Raw genomic sequence first — 9546 nt, 5'->3', positions numbered from 1 at the left:
TGGGGCCCTCCGGGATGGGTGGCCCCACCCGGTGGACTCCCGGGACCCTTCCGGTGGTCCCGGTACAATACCGGTGACCCCCGAAACCTTCTCGATGGCCAAAACTGGACTTCCTATATATAAATCTTTACCTCCGGACCATTCCGGAACTCCTCGTGATGTCCGGGATCTCATATGGGACTCCGAACAATTTTCGGGTTACTGCATACTAATATCTCTACAACCCTAGCGTCACCGAACCTTAAGTGTGTAGACCCTACGGGTTCGGGAGACATGCAGACATGACCGAGACGCCTCTCCGGTCAATAACCAACAGCGGGATCTGGATACCCATGTTGGCTCCCACATGCTCCACGATGATCTCATCGGATGAACCACGATGTCGAGGATTTTATCAATCCATATACAATTCCCTTTGTCAATCGGTACGTTACTTGCCCGAGACTCGATCGTCGGTATCTCAATACTTCGTTCAATCTCTTTACCGGCAAGTCACTTTACTCGTACCGTAATGCATGATCCCGTGATCAACCACTTGATCACATTGAGCTCATTATGATGATGCATTACCGAGTGGGCCCAGAGATACCTCTCCATCATACGGAGTGACAAATCCCAGTCTCGATTCATGCCAACCCAACAGATGCTTTCAGAGATACCTGTAGTGTACCTTTATAGCCACCCAATTACGTTGTGACGTTTGGCACACCCAAAGCACTCCTACGGTATCCGGGAGTTGCACAATCTCATGGTCTAAGGAAATGATACTTGACATTTGGAAAAGCTACAGCAAACGAACTACACGATCTTTGAGCTATGCTTAGGATTGGGTCTTGTCCATCACATCATTCTCCTAATGATGTGATCCCATTATCAATGACATCCAATGTCCATAGTCAGGAAACCATGACTATCTTTTGATCAACGAGCTAGTCAACTAGAGGCTCACTAGGGACGTGTTGTGGTCTATGTATTCACACATGTATTACGATTTCCGGATAACACAATTATAGCATGAACAATAGACAATTATCATGAACAAAGAAATATAATAATAACCATTTTATTATTGCCTCTAGGGCATATTTCCAACAATCTCCCACTTGCACTAGAGTCAATATTCTAGTTACATTGTGATGAATCGAACACCCATGCAGTTCTGGTGTTGATCATGTTTTGCTCTAGGGAGAGGTTTAGTCAACGGATCTGCCACATTCAGGTCCGTATGTACTTTACAAATCTCTATGTCTCCATTTTGAACACTTTCACGAATGGAGTTGAAGCGACGCTTGATATGCCTGGTCTTCCTGTGAAACCTGGGCTCCTTGGCAAGGGCAATAGCTCCAGTGTTGTCACAGAAGAGAGTCATCGGGCCCGACGCATTGGGTATGACTCCTAGGTCGGTAATGAACTCCTTCACCCAGACTGCTTCTTGTGCTGCCTCCGAGGCTGCCATGTACTCCGCTTCACATGTAGATCCTGCCACAACGCTCTGCTTGCAACTGCACCAGCTTACTGCCCCGCCATTCAAAATATACACGTATCCGGTTTGTGACTTAGAGTCATCCAGATCTGTGTCGAAGCTAGCATCGACATAACCCTTTACGACGAGCTCTTCGTCACCTCCATAAACGAGAAACATATCCTTAGTCCTTTTCAGGTACTTCAGGATATTCTTGACCGCTGTCCAGTGTTCCATGTTAGGGTTACTTTGGTACCTTCCTACCAAACTTACGGCAAGGTTTACATCAGGTCTGGTACACAGCATAGCATACATGATAGACCCTATGGCCGAGGCATAGGGGACGACACTCATCTTTTCTTTATCTTCTGCCGTGGTCGGGCATTGAGCCATGCTCAATCCCGTACCTTGCAATACAGGCAAGAACCCCTTCTTTGACTGATCCATTTTGAACTTCTTCAATATCTTGTCAAGGTACGTACTCTGTGAAAGACCAATGAGGCGTCTCGATCTATGTCTATAGATCTTGATGCCTAATATATAAGCAGCTTCTCCAAGATCCTTCATTGAATAACACTTGTTCAAGTAGGCCTTTATGCTTTCCAAGAATTCTATATCATTTCCCATCAACAGTATGTCATCCACATACAATACGAGAAATGCTACAGAGCTCCCACTCACTTTCTTGTAAATGCAGGCTTCTCCATAAGTCCGCGTAAACCCAAACGCTTTGATCATCTCATCAAAATGAATGTTCCAACTCCGAGATGCTTGCACCAGCCCATAAATCGAGCGTTGGAACTTGCACACCTTGTCAGCATTCTTAGGATCGACAAAACCTTCCGGCTGCATCATATACAATTCTTCCTTAAGGAAACCATTAAGGAATGCTGTTTTGACGTCCATTTGCCATATCTCATAATCATAGAATGCGGCAATTGCTAACATGATTCGGACGGACTTCAGCTTCGCTACGGGTGAGAAAGTCTCATCGTAGTCAACCCCTTGAACTTGTCGATAACCCTTAGCGACAAGCCGAGCTTTATAGATGGTTACGTTACCATCCGCGTCTGTCTTCTTCTTAAAGATCCATTTATTTTCTATGGCTCGCCGATCATCGGGCAAGTCAGTCAAAGTCCATACTTCGTTTTCATACATGGATCCTATCTCGGATTTCATGGCTTCTAGCCATTTGTCGTAATCCGAGCCCGCCATCGCTTCTTCATAGTTCGAAGGTTCACCGTTGTCTAACAACATGATTTCCAAGACAGGGTTGCCGTACCACTCTGGTGCGGAACGTGTCCTCGTGGACCTACGAAGTTCAGTAGCAACTTGATCTGAAGTTTCATGATCATCATCATCAACTTCCTCTCTAGTCGGTGCAGGCACCTCAGGAACATTTTCTTGAGCTGCACCACTTACCGGTTCAAGAGGTAATACTTCATCAAGTTCTACTTTCCTCCTACTTATTTCTTTCGAGAGAAACTCTTTCTCTAGAAAGGACCCATTCTTGGCAACAAAGATCTTGCCTTCGGATCTGAGGTAGAAGGTGTACCCAATAGTTTCTTTAGGGTATCCCATGAAGACGCATTTTTCCGATTTGGGTTCGAGCTTTTCAGGTTGAAGTTTCTTGACATAAGCATCGCATCCCCAAACTTTTAGAAATGATAGCTTAGGTTTCTTCCCAAACCATAATTCATACGGTGTCGTCTCAACGGATTTCGATGGAGCCCTATTTAAAGTGAATGCGGTAGTCTCTAAAGCATAGCCCCAAAATGACAGCGGTAAATCGGTAAGAGACATCATAGATCGCACCATATCTAATAGAGTGCGATTACGACGTTCGGACACACCATTACGCTGAGGTGTTCCAGGCGGCGTGAGTTGTGAAACTATTCCACATTTTCTTAAGTGTGTGCCAATTTCGTGACTCAAGTATTCTCCTCCACGATCTGACCGCAAGAACTTGATTTTCCTGTCACATTGATTCTCAACCTCACTCTGAAATTCCTTGAACTTTTCAAAGGTCTCAGACTTGTGTTTCATTAAGTAGACATACCCATATCTACTCAAGTCATCAGTGAGGGTGAGAACATAACGATAGCCACCGCGAGCCTCAACACTCTTTGGACCACACACATCAGTATGTATGATTTCCAATAAGTTGGTTGCTCGCTCCATTGTTCCTGAGAATGGAGTCTTGGTCATTTTACCCATGAGGCATGGTTCACACGTGTCAAATGATTCGTAATCAAGAGACTCCAAAAGTCCATCTGCATGGAGCTTCTTCATGCATTTGACACCTATGTGACCAAGGCGGCAGTGCCACAAGTATGTGGGACTATCATTGTCAACCTTACATCTTTTGGTATTCACACTATGAATATATGTAACATTATGCTCGAGATTCATTAAGAATAAACCATTCACCAACGGAGCATGACCATAAAACATATCTCTCATATAAATAGAACAACCATTATTCTCAGATTTAAATGAGTAGCCATCTCGAATTAAATGAGATCCTGATACAATGTTCATGCTCAAAGCTGGCACTAAATAACAATTATTGAGGTTTAAAACTAATCCCGTAGGTAAATGTAGAGGCAGCGTGCCGACGGAGATCACATCGACCTTGGAACCATTCCCGACGCGCATCGTCACCTCGTCCTTCGCCAGTCTCTGTTTATTCCGCAGCTCCTGCTTTGAGTTACAAATGTGAGCAACCGCACCGATATCAAATACCCAGGAGCTACTACGAGTACTGGTAAGGTACACATAAATTACATGTATATCACATATACCTTTAGTGTTGCCGGCCTTCTTGTCCGCTAAGTATTTGGGGCAGTTCCGCTTCCAGTGACCACTTCCCTTGCAATAAAAACACTCAGTCTCGGGCTTGGGTCCATTCTTTGGCTTCTTCCCGGTATCTTGCTTATCGGGCGCGGCAACTCCCTTGCCGTCCTTCTTGAAGTTCTTTTTATCCTTGCCTTTCTTGAACTTAGTGGTTTTATTCACCATCAACACTTGATGTTCCTTTTTGATTTCCACCTCTGCTGATTTCAGCATTGAATACACCTCAGGAATGGTCTTTTCCATCCCCTACATATTGAAGTTCATCACAAAGCTCTTGTAGCTCGGTGGAAGCGACTGAAGGATTCTGTCAATGACCGCGTCATCCGGGAGATTAACTCCCAGCTGAGTCAAGCGGTTATGCAACCCAGACATTTTGAGTATGTGCTCACTGATAGAACTATTTTCCTCCATCTTACAGCTGAAGAACTTGTCGGAGACTTCATATCTCTCGACCCGGGCATGAGCTTGAAAAACCATTTTCAGCTCTTCGAACATCTCATATGCTCCGTGTCTCTCAAAATGCTTTTGGAGCCCCAGTTCTAAGATGTAAAGCATGCCGCACTGAACGAGGGAGTAATCATCAGCAAGTGACTGCCAAGCATTCATAATGTCTTGGTTCTCTGGGACAGGTGCGTCACCTAGCGGTGCTTCTAGGACATAATCTTTCTTGGCAGCTATGAGGATGATCCTCAGGTTCCGGACCCAGTCTGTATAGTTGCTGCCATCGTCTTTCAGCTTGGTTTTCTCTAGGAACGCGTTGAAGTTGAGGACAACATGGGCCATTTGACCTATAAGACATATTGTAAAGATTTTAGACTAAGTTCATGATAATTAAGTTCATCTAATCAAACTACTCAATGAACTTCCACTCAGATAGACATCCCTCTAGTCATCTAAGTGAAGCATGATCCGAGTCAACTAGGCCGTGTCCGATCATCACGTGAGACGGACTAGTCAACATCAGTGAACATCTTCATGTTGATCGTATCTTCTATACGACTCATGCTCGACCTTTCGGTCTTCTGTGTTCCGAGGCCATGTCTGTACATGCTAGGCTCGTCAAGTCAACCTAAGTGTATTGCGTGTGTAAATCTGGCTTACACCCGTTGTATTCGAATGTTAGAATCTATCACACCCGATCATCACGTGGTGCTTTGAAACAAAGAACCTTCGCAACGGTGCACAGTTAGGGGGGACACTTTCTTGAAATTATTACGAGGGATCATCTTATTTAAGCTACCGTCGTTCTAAGCAAATAAGATGTAAAACATGATAAACATCACATGCAATCAAATAGTGACATGATATGACCAATATCATTTGCTCCTTTTGATCTCCATCTTCGGGGCTCCATGATCATCGTTGTCACCAGCATGACACCATGATCTCCATCATCGTGTCTTCTTGAAGTTGTCTCGTCATCTATTACTTCTACTACTATGGCTAACGCTTTTAGCAATAAAGTAAAGTAATTACATGACGTTTATGTTGACACGCAGGTCATAAATAAATAAAGACAACTCCTATGGCTCCTGCCGGTTGTCATACTCATCGACATGCAAGTCGTGATTCCTATTACAAGAACATGATCATCTCATACATCACATATATCATTCATCACATCCTTTGGCCATAACACATCACAAAACACTTGCTGCAAAAACAAGTTAGACGTCCTCTAATTGTTGTTGCAAGTTTTTACGTGGCTGCTATAGGTTTCTAGCAAGAACGTTTCTTACCTCCGCCAAAACCACAACGTGAATTGCCAATTTCTATTTACCCTTCATAAGGACTCTGTTCATCGAATCCGATCCGACTAAAGTGGGAGAGACAGACACCCCCCAGCCACCTTATGCAACTAGTGCATGTCAGTCGGTGGAACCAGTCTCACGTAAGCGTACGTGTAAGGTCGGTCCGGGCCGCTTCATCCCACAATACCGCCGAATCAAGATAAGACTAGTAACGGCAAGATAATTGACAATATCGACGCCCACAAATGCTTTGTGTTCTACTCGTGCATAGAAACTACGCATAGACCTAGCTCATGATGCCACTGTTCGGGAACGTAGCAGAATTTTAAAATTTTCTACGCATCACCAAGATCAATATATGGAGTCATCTAGCAACGAGGGAGAAAGGAGTGCATCTACATACCCTTGTAGATCACGCGTGGAAGCATTCAAGAGAACGGGGTTGATGGAGTCGTACTCGACGTGATCCAAATCACCGATGACCTAGTGCCGAACGGATGGCACCTCCGCGTTCAACACACGTACTGTTAGGAAGACGTCTCCTCCTTCTTGATCCAGCAAGGGGGAAGGAGAGGTTGATGAAGATCCAGCAGCATGACGGCGTAGTGGTGGATGCAGCAGGATCCCGCCAGGGCTTCGCTAAGCGCAAGCAGGGAGGAGAGGTGTTACGGAGGGAGAGGGAGGCGCCAAGAGCAAGGGGTGTGGCTGCCCTCCCTCCTCCCTCTTTATATAGGGGCCTTGGGAGGGGGCGCCGACCCTAGGAGATGGATCTCCAAGGGGGGCGGCGGCCAAGGGGTGCCTTCCCCCCCCCCCCCAAGCCAAGTGGGGGGCGCCCCCACCCCTAGGGTTTCCCAACCCTAGGCGCAGGGGAGGCCCAAGGGGGGGGCGCACCAACCCACTAGGGGCTGGCTCCCCTCCCAATTCAGCCCATGGGGCCCTCCAGGATGGGTGGCCCCACCCAGTGGACCCCCGGGACCCTTCCGGTGGTCCCGGTACAATACCGGCGACCCCCGAAACCATCCCGATGGCCAAAACTGGACTTCCTATATATAAATCTTTACCTCCAGACCATTCCAGAACTCCTCGTGACGTCCAGGATCTCATTCGGGACTCCGAACAACTTTCGGGTTACTGCATACTAATATCTCTACAACCCTAGCATCACCGAACCTTAAGTGTGTAGACCCTACGGGTTCGGGAGACATGCAGACATGACCGAGACGCCTCTCCGGTCAATAACCAACAGCGGAATCTGGATACCCATGTTGTCTCCCACATGCTCCACGATGATCTCATCGGATGAACCATGATGTCGAGGATTTAATCAATCCGTATACAATTCCCTTTGTCAATCGGTACGTTACTTGCCTGAGACTCGATCATCGGTATCTCAATACCTTGTTCAATGTCGTTACCGGCAAGTCACTTTACTCATACCATAATGCATGATCCCGTGATCAACCACTTGGTCACATTGAGCTCATTATGATGATGCATTACCGAGTGGGCCCAGAGATACCTCTCCGTCATACGGAGTGACAAATCCCAGTCTCGATTCGTGCCAACCCAATAGATACTTTCGGAGATACCTGTAGTGTACCTTTATAGTCACCCAATTACGTTGTGACGTTTGGCACACCCAAAGCACTCCTACAGTATTCAGGAGTTGCACAATCTCATGGTCTGAGGAAATGATACTTGACATTCGGAAAAGCTACAACAAACGAACTACACGATCTTTGAGCTATGCTTAGGATTGGGTCTTGTCCATCACATCATTCTCCTAATGATGTGATCCCGTTATCAATGACATCCAATGTCCATAGTCAGGAAACCATGACTATCTTTTGATCAACGAGCTAGTCAACTAGAGGCTCACTAGGGACGTGTTGTGGTCTATGTATTCACACATGTATTATGATTTCCGGATAACACAATTATAGCATGAACAATAGACAATTATCATGAACAAAGAAATATAATAATAACCATTTTATTATTGCCTCTAGGGCATATTTCCAACACTCCGGTTAATAACCAATAGTGGAACCTGGATGTTCATATTGGCTCCCACATATTCTATGAAGATCTTTATCGGTCAAACCGCATAACAACATACGTCATTCCCTTTGTCATCGGTATGTTACTTGCCCGAGATTCGATCGTCGGTATCATCATACCTAGTTCAATCCCGTTACCGACAAGTATCTTTACTCGTTCTGTAATGCATCATCCTATAACTAACTCATTCGTCACATTGCTTTCAAGGCTTATAGTGATGTGAATTATCGAGAGGGCCCAGAGATACCTCTCCGATACACGGAGTGACAAATCCTAATCTTGATCTATGCCAACTCAACAAACACCTTCGGAGACACCTGTAGAGCATCTTTATAATCACCCAGTTACATTGTGATGTTTGATAGCAGAAAAGGTGTTCCTCCGGTATTCGGGAGTTGCATAATCTCATAGTCAGAGGAATATTTATAAGTCATGAAGAAAGCAATAGCAATAAAACTAAACAATCATTATGCTAAGCTAATGGATGGGTCTTGTCCATCACATCATTCTCTAATGATGTGATCTCGTTCATCAAATGACAACACATGTCCATGGTCAGGAAACTTAACCATCTTTGATTAACGAGCTAGTCAAGTAGAGGCATACTAGGGACACTCTATTTGTCTATGTATTCACACATGTACTAAGTTTCCGGTTAATACAATTCTAGCATGAATAATAAACATTTATCATGATATAAATAAATATAAATAAGAACTTTATTATTGCCTCTAGGGCATATTTCCTTCAGCTGTTGCGACCAATAAAATTCACATCACTAGTTTCTTCGTTAGTGATGAAATTCATGTTTACCTCTTCTTTACCTTTTATCACGGAGATAGGTTCATGAAGTTTGGCTGTCAACTCCGTGCTACTTTCTTCGATGGCATTCACCCTCTTGGTGGTGGCTCTCTCAACATCCCATCGGGCATGATTTTCTTACATATCAACAAGTAGTTTCTTGACATCATGTATGGGCTTTCCCATGATTGTTCCTCCTGTAGTTATGTCAAGCATAGTTTTTGACATGTGATTTAAGCCATTATAAAACATATGAAGGATTAACCATTCCTCCATTCCATGATTAGGACGGTTCCTTTCTTTCATTCTATCCCATGCAAGCACTAGTGGCTCACGTTCTTCCTGCTTGAAACCTGTAATTTGAGAACGTAATTGCATAATTTTTGTAGATGGATAAAACATAGATAAAAATTTGCTGCAATAATCAACACAAGAAGTAATACTACCTCTAGGTAGAGATAGAAGCCGTTATTTTGTTTTTTCCTCTCAAAGAGAAAGGAAAAAAGACACAACTTTAAAGCATTAGGGTCGTAATCTCTAATGCGTGTCATGTTGCATATTCAGTAAAATTATGCAAGTGCATACCGGCATCTTCGAAAGCAGAGCCTCCAAATT

The sequence above is a fragment of the Triticum dicoccoides genome, chromosome 6A (assembly GCF_002162155.2).
Source record: "Triticum dicoccoides isolate Atlit2015 ecotype Zavitan chromosome 6A, WEW_v2.0, whole genome shotgun sequence".
In the NCBI taxonomy this organism is placed as follows: Eukaryota; Viridiplantae; Streptophyta; class Magnoliopsida; order Poales; family Poaceae; genus Triticum; species Triticum dicoccoides.
The sequence above is the reverse complement of the archived record's forward strand: the minus strand, read 5'-3'. Positions refer to the sequence as shown.